Source organism: Macrobrachium nipponense, chromosome 15, assembly GCF_015104395.2.
Source record: "Macrobrachium nipponense isolate FS-2020 chromosome 15, ASM1510439v2, whole genome shotgun sequence".
NCBI lineage: Eukaryota > Metazoa > Arthropoda > Malacostraca > Decapoda > Palaemonidae > Macrobrachium > Macrobrachium nipponense.
Genome location: NC_087208.1, coordinates 9,686,718 through 9,699,893, shown reverse-complemented (window position 1 = coordinate 9,699,893; position 13,176 = coordinate 9,686,718). Strand labels below are relative to the sequence as shown.

The 13,176-nt window shown below is 43.9% G+C and overlaps 1 protein-coding gene across 1 annotated transcript in view; it reads right to left on the bottom strand.

The window, feature by feature from the left end:
- The window catches only part of LOC135226952 (probable E3 ubiquitin-protein ligase HERC1), a 448,279-nt gene that overhangs the window by 290,229 nt on the left and 144,874 nt on the right, over positions 1-13,176 (bottom strand). The gene's annotated exons all lie outside the window — the stretch shown is intronic.

The following is a 13,176-nucleotide window of genomic DNA, read 5'->3' as shown; positions in this document are numbered from 1 at the left end:
ATCATCGAAGCCAACAAATACGTACATATTTTTAATGTATGACACTTACCTGGCAGGTATATATATAGCTATTCTCTGTTCCACCTGGCAGAAATTTTCAAAACTCGCGGCAATCGCTAGTAACCTCCATTAGTAGTTCAGGCAACCACCACCCCGTTACCGTGGCGCTAGCGCTAGGAACCGTTCCAATTGGGCCAGATTTCTCTGCCAGCCGAACCGGCAACATTGTTGTGGTTCCCTGCTAGAATTTTCATTCTCGTTGCTGACTGATCTTGGATTTTGGTATTGTACTTGGAAACGTTAGCTTGGCATTCGCTTTGGATTGTTCTTTAAGATGTCTGACTCTGGAAGTATGTTTAGAGTGTGTGTAAAAGAGGGGTGTAAGGTAAGACTGCCGAAAGCTTCGGTCGACCCTCATACCGTTTGTAAGAAATGTAGGGAGACTATGTGTACTTGGGAGAATAGATGCATGAATGTGAGAATTTATCAGAGAAGGAATGGAAGGTCTTTATGAAATACGTTGAGAGACTGGAGAAAGATCGTGTAAGGAGATCTGTTTCTCGTAGTGAGAAGTCAAATTCTTCGAGTAAAAGGAGTGATTGTATTTCCTCTCCAGCTCCTTCTAATGTAGAATTGGTAGTTCCTTCTCCCCAGGTATATCCTGCGCTGCTCTGTATCGGAGGAGACGAACGATACAAATATTGTGAATGTTCGCTGCCCTTGCGTCCATGGGCGACCAGATACAGCGACTTACAGACAAAGTTAGTGCTTTCGATGGCAGTGAAAGTGTAGTGGAGGGGGCGTCTGATCGTCTCTCTCGTGCTCCTAGACCTAGACCTCTGTCAAGCTCCCAGACCCAAGGGAGAAGGCATGTCGACAGTCGAAGGGAGGCGAGAGAGGTTTTGACACGGTCAGGCGTCCCTTCGAACAGTCCTGTTGCAAGTTCCCAGGCTGTTGCAGTTCGCCGCAGAAAAGGCGTAACTGGGAAGTGTGCGTCCTCGGAAGGTTCGACTTCCGAGCGAGAACGTCGGTATGCAGTGGTGTCTCGCCCCCACTCAAGAGGACGTTCAGGACATCAACTGCTCTCGAGAGACAGGTGCAAGATAGTGAGGGCTTGAGTAGTCCCTGAGGTGTTGTCATCCTCGGAAGACGGGGGAGCAGTACGATCAAGAGGAAAAGGATTTTCGTACTAGAGAGGACGCAAATCGCACTGGCGATATACGTCCGCTCGGCATGGTATTGCCTTGGGAGAATCGCCTCCATCTTCTTATGGATCCTCCCCTGTATTTCTCCGTCGGGGGTAGAGTACAAGATCGCTCTCCTTTAGGTCGCAGTCCAGCTCGTAATCCTCATCCTTCGTCGTCTACCATTCAGGAGGATGGTACGAAGCATTTCCTTACGGGAAATGCAGTCCAAGTTGGCAGTGTTGGTGAAGTCTTGGGATGCTCCTGAACAAGCATCTTCGAGGCGTAAGGACGATTTCCTTCCCCATTAAGTCTTCGAAAAGGGAAGACAAGGACGCGTTCGCCGAGGACGCAGGGCGCACTGGCGCTGGAGGGAGGAAATAGTGTCGGAAGAGCAGGACGCAAACGTCAGGACGCGGAACCAATGGTGGACGCAGGACGCAGGCGGCAGGAAGCAGGCGTGTCTACGATGGACGCAGGACGCAGGCGGCGGACGCAGACGCATCGGTAGCCGCAGGACGCAGGCGGCAAGACATCGAGAGGCGGCAGGACGCCGATGCCTCGCTAGCCGCAGGACGCAGGCGGCAGGACGCTAGTCCGTCAACGAAGCGTCAATACGACGACGACTTGCAAGATATTTCTTCAGCAGAAGAAGAGTTGGAAGTAATTGAAGAAAAAGAATACAGAACCTTCTTCAGATTATAAGGTTCTGACTTCACGTCTTATTGCTGTTTTTGAGGGGGAATTTAAACCGACAGACTCCGTTATCCCCCTTATCACAGTTTTCCAAGACTAGGACTCCAAAGAAGTCCTCCTTCCTGAAAATGACGATGTCAATTTCGGCAAAGAAGGCCCTTCAACGGGTGAATGACTGGATGAAGGACAAGAAAGAAGCGGGAAAATACTCTTTTGTTTTTTCCTCCAGCTAAGTTAGCTTCTAAATCGGGAGTATGGTACGCTACTGGAGAAAGTCTAGGCCTGGGAGTACCTGCCTCCTCCCAGGGGGACTTCTCCAGTATAGTGGACAGCTCACGCAGACAGGCGTTACCAGTCGGCCAAGGTCTGGTGGACGTCCTCGGAATTTGACCATCTATTTAAAGGGATTTTTTAGACTTTCGAAGTCTTTAATTTCTTGGATTGGTCTTGGGAGCGCTAGCGAATTCCATAGAGAAGAGGATTCGCAGGACTTAGAAACACAGCAAGAGCATTATGTCCTGCATGGATAAGGCTCTTAGAGACGGAACGAATGAGCTGGCTTCGTTATTCACGGCAGGAGTGCTTAAGAAGAGATCGCTCTTGTGTTCGTTCGCCTCAAAAGGAGTTCTAACTCTCAGAAATCGGAGTTACTGTTCTCTCCCCTTTCGAAACAGCTGTTTCCTTCAGAGGTGATTAGGGATATAGCTCTATCCCTTCGCAGAAAGCTACTCAAGATCTTCTTTCTTCTTCGGTTAAGAAGTTCTTACCAACCAAGTTGGTGAAGAAGACGCCAAAGGAGACTAGAACCGTCGCCAACAGCCCTTTCGAGGAAGAACATAGTTCGCTCGACCCGCCTTTAGGGGTAAGAGAGTACCAGCGAAAAGAGGAGCCAAGAACCCTCTAAAGAATGAGAATTCGGTCCTCCAGACGACAGTGGGAGCCAGACTTCAAGGTTTTTGGGAAGTCTGGCAACAAATGAAGGCAGATCCCCTGGGCTGTCAACGTAGCTCGGGAAGGATACAAGATTCCTTTCGTGAAAGACCCCCTCTCGCAACATCTCCGAGAGCCCTCGGGGCAAATTACAACGATTTAGAGAAGAAAGCGGCTCTGTGGGAGCAAGTAGCTTCCATGCTAGAGAAAGGAGCAATAGAACCTGTTCTGGATCACGAATCTCGGGATTTTACAAACCGTCTGTTTTCCTGGTTGCAAAGTCCTCGGGAGGTTGGAGGCCAGTGCTGGACGTAAGTCAACTGAATCTTTTCGTAGAAAAGACCAAGTTCACTATGGAGACGAACGATTCAGTACTGGCAGCGGTACGTCCAGGGGACTGGATGGCGACTCTGGACTTACAAGACGCATACTTTTCATATTCCGATTCATCCAGGAAGCAGGAAGTATCTAAGGTTTGTGATCAGGACAGGGTCTTTCAGTTCAAGGCCCTATGCTTCGGCCTTTGCACAGCCCCTCAAGTATTCACGAGGTGATGTCCATGTGGCGAGATGGCTACATTTAAGAGGGATCAGAGTATCTTTGTATCTGGACGACTGGTTGATAAGATCCCAGTCGAGAATTCAATGTCTGGAGGACGTAAGTCAAACATTGGACTTAGCAAAAGACCTAGGTCTGGTAGTGAATATGGGAAAGTCCCATTTGGAGCCCCAACACAGATAGTTTATTTGGGGGGGATTCAGATATCGCAGTGACTTTTCGGGCTTTTCCGTCCCCCGAAAGGCAAGCCCAATGCAGTCAGAAGGGTGCAGGATTTTCTAAAGAAAGACCGATGCTCTGCAAGAGAGTGGATGAGTCTACTGGGCACACTCTCTTCACTAGAGAGGTTCATTTCTTTAGGAAGACTGCACATGAGACCTCTTCAGTTTTTCCTGAAGGATTCATGGCCAAGAAAATCGCAACGGATTCCTTCCAGTTTCTAATTCCGACCGAAGTAAAGGAGGAATTAAAGTGGTGGCTAACTCCAGGCAGGTTAGCAAGAGGGATGTCGCTTCAGCAGAAGAACCCAGACCTCTCTTGTTTTCCGACGAGTCGGACGCGGGTTGGGGAGCACATTAGGCCCTCAAGAGGTGTCGGGACTTTGGAACAAGGACGAAACAAAGTGGACATAAACAGGAAGGAACTGTTGGCAATTTTTGGCAATTGGCTTTGAAGCACTTCAGAGAGTGATTCGAAACAAGACAGTGCAGGTCAACTCGGACAACACCACGGCTCTGGCATATATCGGAAGCAAGGGGGAACTACATTCTTTTCCCCTTTACAATCTGGCAAAAGAAATTCTGCTTTGGGCAGAAAGAGGAAAAGGTCGTGATACTCACCAGGTTTATACAAGGAGAAAACGAACGTGGGTGCGGACCTGTTGAGCAGGAGAGAGCAACTTCTCTCGACGGAGTGGACGTTGCACATGGAGGTTTGCCAGAGCCTGTGGAAGTTGTGGGGCCGTCCGGTAGTGGATCTGTTTGCGACAGCCAGAACAAAGAGATTACCAACATATGCTCTCCGATTCCAGACCAGGAAGCAGTGGCGGTAGATGCATTCCTGATGGATTGGTCAAACTTAGATCTGTACGCATTTCCTTTCCTCCGTTCAAGGTGCTGGGGAAAGTGATGAAGAAGTTCAGGGAGAGCAAAGGAACGAGGATGACCTTAATAGCCCGTTTTGGCCGGTCCCAAAGTTGGTTCACAGAGGTACTGGAATGGACGGTAGATACGCCAAGGACGCTTCCTCTAAGAGTAGATTTACTCAAACAACCCCACTTCGACAGGTTTCACAAGAATACCCTCGCTCTGGGTCTGACTGCGTTCAGACTATCGAACGTCTGGTCAGAGCGAGGGGATATTCTAGAGAGGTGGCCAGTGCAGTGGCTAGAGCCAGAAGAACCTCCACAATCACGGTGTATCAGTCGAAGTGGGACAATTCCGGAAGTGGTGTAAAAACAGGAAAGTGTCTTCATCCAGTACCTCTGTGACCCAAATCGCAGATTTCCTTCTTTACTTGAGGAAGGATTTACACTTGTCAGTTTCGACAATTAAAGGTTATAAGAGTATGCTAACCTCAGTGTTTAGACACAGGGATCTAGACATCTCGAATAACTTAGATCTGAGAGATCTGATTAGGTCGTTTGGGACGAAGAAACAATCAGAAGGCAGGCCACCTGCGTGGAACCTGGATGTGGTCTTGAAGTATTTAACTTCTAGCAAATTCGAACCGTTAGAGGAATCCTCTCTGAGAGATCTTGCTAAGAAGACTATCTTTTTAGTAGCATTAGCAACTGCTAAAAGAGTTAGTGAGCTTCAGGCCATATCGAAGAAGGTGGGATGGAGACACGGCAATGCAGTGTGTGCATTCCAAGAAGGTTTCTTGGCCAAGAATGAGGATCCAGCTAATCCTTGGCCAAGATCCTTTGAAGTTTTGGGTCTAGCTGAATTGGTCGGTAACGAGCAAGAAAGAGTTCTCTGCCCAGTGAGAGCGTTGAGATGTTATATACAAAGAACAAGAGTTATCAGAGGGAGGTCTGATGCTCTGTGGTGTTCAGTTAAAGACCCCACTAGACCCATGACGAAGAACGCTCTAGCCTTCTTCATGAGAGAGTTAATTAAAGAGGCTCATAGTGTGTGAAGAGCAGAGCTTTTTGGTATTTTAAAGGTGAAGGCTCATGAAGTCAGGGCAGTGGCGACTTCATTAGCGTTTAAAAAGAATTTAGCCCTCAAGGAAATTATTGAATCAACATATGGAGAACTAATTCAATATTTGCGTCTCATTATCTTAGGGACGTTCAGACAACCTTCGATAATTGTCAGACGCTAGGTCCATACGTGTGGTCTCGGGTACAGTATTGGGCAAAGGAGTTACTACCCCATAACCTTCTTGTAAGCTAGTTGTTTTTATTAGGTTGATGGTGTTTGTGTTTTTTTTGGTCGTCTGAGAAAAGGTGCGGTACTTTTCTCAGTCGTGTTAGTATTATCTGGTGATGGTGTGTGTGTAGTTCAGGTAAATGATTTGTTACTAGCTTGAATGCCGTGGCATAAGAGGGCTGTAAGGATCTGTCAACACATTGGTCAGTCCAGTTGTCAGTTCCAGTCTTAGCTTCTTCAACATACAGGACATTCCTTGTTGAGAGCTACTAAGGTTTAAGCAGGCTTAGAGGCAGGACCTATGAAGTCAGCTACCTTAGCAGGTAAGGAACCTGGAGTTTTAATAATATTTTAATAATATTTTATAACTCTAAGAATGCTGCTGTCCTTGACCCACCTCCAAATGTGTCAATCAGCTATATATATACCTGCCAGGTAAGTGTCATACATTAAAAAAAATGAAGTTTTTATGATAAAACAAAGTTTAATGTATACTTACCTGGCAGGTATTATAATAATTAATTCCCACCCGCCTCCCTCAGGGGACAGGGTTCAGAGAAATCTGGACCCAATTGGGAACGGTTCCTAGCGCTAGCGCCACGGTAACGGGGTGGTGGTTGCCTGAACTATAATAGGTTACTAGCGATTGCCGCGAGTTTTGAAAATTTCTGCCAGGTGGAACAGAGAATATAGCTATATATATACCTGCCAGGTAAGTATACATTAAACTTTGTTTTATCATAAAAACTTCATTTTAGAATTCTTCTTCTGTTTTAGTATTATGTTACGTATATGTTTCATTATAGCTGTCAGTAACTCGGTATCTCCATTAGGTAAAGATAGAATAAAGAATAGAAATGAATGGTTATTATACTGTTTGGTAGTTTCATTAGTTGAAGAGGGATACTAATGAAAATTTATGGCTTACTGTGTCCTAGGAAAAGTGATTACTTGGCGTTCGTTCGGTACTCGTAAGAGTAAGAGCTGAATGTAAACAAACGATTGGAAGTTTTTTTTTTTCTGTATTATAGATTAATGATTAATTTGTAATTATTTGAAATGAGTACATACTGATTATTTATACATTTTATTGGCATATTCTAAGTTTTTAGCTTCTTAGATTTAGATGTCAGAATCATAGACTAGGCTACAGTAGCAACTGCTAACATAGGCTAGGCTTATTGCTAAGGGACATGTGCTAAAGTCCTAAGTATGCAGTAAAAATGGGGTTGAACATTACATGCAGTTGAATATTACTCAAGTATGTACAGATATTTTGCCTTTTTGGAGTCATATTTCTTCCGTCGGATCGGCGTCGTAACCCTAGAACATGTGTTGTAGGCCTGGAATATAATTTACTGGGGTGTTTTTGTAGGGCTTGGAACAGATTAGGCATTTTTACATGTAAAATGCGGTTCAAGATACGAAAAACTTATGATACCAAGGCCGCCTCGGTCGGAACGGATTAATTTCGTATCTCGAGGTACCACAGTACTGGCATGGTATCGAGGAAGAAAGCATAGGATTCCGTCCCATTGTCCGAACCTTCACCTGGATGTAAAGGATTGAAGTTTAGGGAGCCAAGAGGGTACAATGTACCCAGAGCAAACCGACACTTATAGTGGATGGGTTGTGGGTTTTACTTCAGTGTAGGTGACAAAATAAAAATCTTGGTTGTTTTTTGTTATGGCACTGTGCCCAGGGCAAGGGCAAGTTGTAGTCGTGAGCAATTGGAATCATCCTTGCTACAAGGCTCCCCCTTAAGTAGAGGCGGGACCCTCTGCTTTCCTGCCGCGCCATACCAGGTTAAGTTGAGCACCAACCAGAGGTAGTCTCTACTGCAAGCTCTCTTAACTAACAAGGAAACAACAAGCATGTTTCAATGCTAGCAACTTATCTATTTTCTGATTCATTACATGACTTAACGTTTTAGAGTAGAGTATGTCCATTTGTCCAACCTGTCAATGTGGGAGTCAGTTCTATGTAATTACTGGGTAAGTTGCATAATTAAAAATGATGTTTTATAATAAAACAAGGTTTTGATTATACTTACCTAGTAATTACATGATCAGAGCCCTCCTCCTCCCCACTGAGGAGCTAATTGGCTGTGTTGTTCCTAACTTCTCGCTAGGGGGGCAAGACTAAATCACCTACACACTTATTTGTATCTATACTGCTACGAATAACAGAAACTATAGCTATGTAATTACTGGGTAAGTATAATTAAAACCTTCTTTTATTATAAGCACATCATTTTCTATCAGCTTATTAAATCTAGCTACTGTCAACAGCTCAATTCCTTTACTTTTTAATTCCGGTAATTTCACCCGTTCACGTCGAACAATTGTTGGGGTTTGGGTTGGGGGTGTGGTGGCTGGCACCTGTGCTCACTTGAGAAATGCAAGCTGTTGTGTTTTCTCTTGTTTTTTCAGTTCTTATTTTTGTTAGCTGCAAGGCACAAGCCTTCTGTGCTTGTTTAAATTTCTTAGGATGCATTTCTGATCACTAGTAGGCAGTACCCACCCCATTATCAGAGGGGGATCTGTTCTTGGCAGGGTGTTGATAAGCAAAAACTGCCATTAACCAAACTTGGTGATTTATGGCGCTTATGGTACTAAGCTTCGGTTAATGGCACCTCTGTTAGGTATGTTATGGCACAATAATGGAAACTTGGCCTGTTATGGCACCATAAGTTCCTTGTTGGACAAGTAGTTTGTTTTCGTGGTCACTACCAATCTGGTGGTCTGAAGTTCAATTCTCTGCTCGGCCAACGCAGAATCAGAGGAACTTATTTCTGGTGATAGAAATGCATTTCTCTATATAATGTGGTTCGGATCCCACAATAAGCTGTAGGTCCCGTTGCTACAAAGCCAGTTGGTTCCCAGCCACGCAAAAAATATCTAATCCTTTGGGCCAGCCCTAGGAGAGCTGTTAATCAGCTCAGTGGTCTGGTAAAACTAAGAATTACTTATGGCGCCATAAGTCGCCAATTTTCATAAATTCGGATCACCGTTAGCTGAGTCCACCGATAAACCGGGGACTGCCTGTATATAGAAGGAAAACGATACATACTATAAAAACCAAGATCATAACACATGATAAACGAAAATCAACAAAAAAAAACACCTCTGGCAATTGACTCAATCATCTTACGCCATACATCTCTTAGCTAATGTTCCGTTTTTGGTAAGTCATACCAATGTATTCCAGTTGGTAAAAGTCATACCAAGTATGTACACTTTTTATGATCGGATTAAAAAAAAGTATTGAAATATCCTAATATATCAGTTGTATCAGCGCTACTGCTGGATGTATTTAAAGGTCAGTGGGAGTGGCTATAAAACATGTGGCCTCTAAAATGAGCCCCCTGGACCTTTAAAGTTATCATACACTCCCAGCATTACACCACAAACTGCACTATAAGTGTAGGAACACATCTGGAAGGTTTCATTGTTTATGATAATTTTCGAATTTTTTGGTCAGACACCCCCCTCAAGGTCTGGTCAGATTTGACTAACTTTGTCCAACTTGAAGCTAGTTGGTCAGCATCTTTCAGGAATTGCTGCAGAAGAGCCTCATGAAGCCCATTTCCCATCAGTATGGCATTCTGTACCCATATCCTCGCTCTAATCAGCCATTCAAAGACTTAACGCTATGGAATTACTCTATGGAATTAGTGAGAGAATCTTCACTACCACCACCACTGACCTTTTATGTAAACCAGCAGCCAGTAGGCAACAATTCAGTGGACGCGCTGATCTTCAAATTTCAGGGAATGATCAAAATGGAGTTATTGAAGTTTTGGACTGTTTTATGTCTAAATAAACATATCCTGAAGTGTTATTTGCTTAAAAAAATTTAGATGGGTTTATTGACAATTTTGTTTGTTGCTTTTATCACTCCGTGAGTGACAAATTGTCACAAAACTTGTAAAAAGAATTTTTAAGCCTGTTTAGTTTGAAATAATTGATAAACTTGTGTTTACCTTACTTAAATGTCTTCAACTCACCCAAATCTCCCAATCATCTCGGCACTCGTCAGAGTGGCGCTAGACATGTACTGTGCCAAACAATTGCATATATATACTAATGATTTTGTAGTTTGTATTTCTTGACATATTTATACCATACAATAACCACAATATGTAAATCAACGTGCTATATACAAGTATATTGTACAGACATGAAATGAACAGCAATCTTCCTCATCACCATTCACATACAGGGGGTCCTCGAGTTACGACGTTGATCCGTTCTTACGATGCGTCGTAACACGATTTCAGCGTAAGTCGGAACATTGAAAAATACCACATGATTTAATGTAAATACCTATCAATAACAACGAGAGAACAATTCCTTACCTTTATTAGTTTGATTGGCTTGCACACTGGAGAGGAAGCTGCGGTGCTGGAGAGACTGGGGGAGGTTAGTGAAGAGAAAAAGAGCCTCCAGAAGTTGCTGGAGATGCTGAGGCAGGTGATTCTTGAGGTGAGGCAGAACATACTAGTACTGGAGATGCTGAGGCAGGTGATTCTTGAGGTGAGGCAGAACATACTACTGGAGATGTTGGGGCAGGTGAGTCTTTAGGTGAGGCAGAACCTACAGAAGGTGTTGGGAGATACTGGGCAGGTGAGTCTGGGTTAGCAGAACATTCAGAAGGTGCTGGAGATTGTGGGGCAGGCGAGTCTGGATTAGCAGAGGCAGCTGAGGTAGAGGGTACAGGATCTCCTGCAGGCCTCTCTACCTTCTTAAAATACTGCTCCAGGTTAGTCTGAACAGAGAGCGACCTCTTTTCATCCAAGATCTCCTTGTAACACTGCATCAAATCCATGACGCCTCTGGAAACCCTAGTGAACCTGTCCAAGTTTGGGATCCTGAGCCTCAAAAGTTGACAACGCTTGCTGCAACTCTGCAAAACCTCTTATCAAGTCCTGCCTTGTGAAAGCCTTAGGCTCTGGGGTGGGTGCTTCTTCTTCTTCCTCTATCATCTGCTTCTCCAGTTGTATCAGGTCCTCAGCAGATAACTCCTCGCCATGAGACTCCAGCAGCTCTGTAACATCATCAACCTCCATCTCCAAATTGATTTCCTTACTCAGGGCAACAACGTTCTTGACAACTAGCTGAAACTGTGTCCTCAAACCCATGGAAATCATTCACAAATTGAGGACAAATTTTCTTCCAGACACCATTCATGTTTGTTTGCTAACCTCCTCCCAGGAATTAGCAATGTTCTTTACAGCATCAAGGATGTTGTAGGATTTCCAAAAGTCCTTCAGAGTCAAGTCCTTCTTGGTTTCAGTTGCCTGTAAAGCCATAGCAATTGTCCCTTCGTAGGTAGTAGGCCTTGAACGAAGCAATCACTCCTTGGTCCACAGGCTGTAAAGGGCCGTGGTATTAGGTGGAAGGTAAACACCTTGACATTAGGGTTGAAGTCTCCCAGCTGGGCAGGGTGTCCAGGGGCATGTCCAGCACTAGCAACACCTTAAAGGGGATACCCTTGGAGGCGCAATACCGCTCCACACTTGGAACAAATGGTTTACGAACCAGTCCTCAAACACTGCAAGTGTCACCCATGCCTTCTTGTTGGACTTCCAAATTACTGGTAGTTGACCCTTCCAAATGCCCTTGAGTGCCCTTGGATTTCAGCCTGATACACCAACAAGGGCTTCAGTTTGAAGTCGCCAGCAGCATTACCCCCAAGAAGTAAAGTTAGCCTATCCTTGCTGGCTTTATGACCGGGTGCTGACTTCTCCTCCTTGCGATGTAAGTGCGGTTAGACATACGTTTCCAAAACAAACCTGTCTCGTCTACGTTAAACACTTGCTGAGCAGAATAACCCCCCTCCTTAATTATCTCAGACAACGCTTTAGGAAATTCACTCGCTGCTTTCTCATCCCCACTAGCAGCTTCACCTTGCAATTTAAGGTTATGGTAATTGGCCCGAGCCTTAAATCGCATAAACCAACCCCTACTAGCCACAAACTCTTCACTTTCACTTCCCTCCCCCTTTTCTTTTTTCAACGCTTCAAACAATCTTTTCGCCTTCTCCTGAATCACCATAAGGCTGACTGGGATACGCCGTGATTTGGTCTTCCAACCAAAGCACCAATAACCTTTCCATTTCAATTATTAGACCACTACGCTGCTTAGTTATCACTGTGCGCTTTCATAGGAGCAGATCCTTTCACATGTTCAAACGATGCGCTCTTTATCTTTGATAACGGTAGCAACGGTCGAACGGCTAAGGCCAAGCGAGCGGCCAATGTTTGTTGGCGTTTCTCCCTTCTCTCAGACGCTTATAATGTCCACTTTAATTTCCATGGTGATGGCCTTTCTTTTCTTCGATGCACTACCATCAGAAGAGTCCGCCTGCGCTTGGGAGCCATAACAAAGAGCAAAAAGTTACAAAAAACGATACAACACGAGGGAGAGAGAGGCAGTGTAAACAACCAAAATGGCGTATGGGCGAGGAATGAGCGTAGCGAAGCGACGCCGTCCTCTCCCCCACAAAGCATATTCTTCCGCCGTGCGCCGGAACCAGTTCGCGTTTGTTTACGTTGCTTACGACGCTAAACGCGTAAGGCGGAACGACGCAAAACATATTTTATATTATTTTTATGGGGGCGCGTTCGTAACCACGAAACATCGTAAGTCGAGACCAGCGTAACCCGAGGACTTAACTGTATATGATATTCATGTTATCATAAGTGAAATCATAAGTTAATATTTTTGTTTTGACAAATGGTAAAATAGAATGAATATTGTGTGTTTTATTTCCTCAGGATATCTTTACAAGGTGTCTGTTCACAATTACAAAAAAAATATGGAAGTATTCTAAACATTTCCTTAGGGCACATCAAATAGTGCACAGTGTACTTTGTGAGTCTTGTCACGCCCGACTTTTTAGTGCATTTTTTAGTACAATTTTTCTGTCAAAATAGGAGCAAAGGAAAAATATATGTAACTAGATGCACTATGAGAATTGAATGGAAGAAAGAAATCAGAACAAAAGGAAAGTGTCTCCATTCGAGAAATGATACAAATTTCAATCACCCAAGAGGAAACCAAGCAGGGAGCTCATTTCTTTTCATTCGATTATTTTGTAAATTTCACAGGATGTTTGTTATTTGAAGAAATACTTGTACTTCAAAAGTCAGCTTTCCAACTATGATAGTTTCATAGTTGTTATGAAATAAGCGATGATTTTTTTTCTTTTGCCATTTTCTCAAAACTTTTTTCTTTTTAGTAAAGGAGTAAAACCTAAAGAAAACAACCAAATCAATGGAACTTTCACAGCATAACTATATATATTTAATTTAGCCAGATGAAAAGTATTTTTGAATTATGTCATTTTTTAACTGCTAAATTTATGAACTTAGAGGTTAGTTTTTTTTTATTTCCTTATGCAGGTATTTTTCAGTATTAGTTATTTGA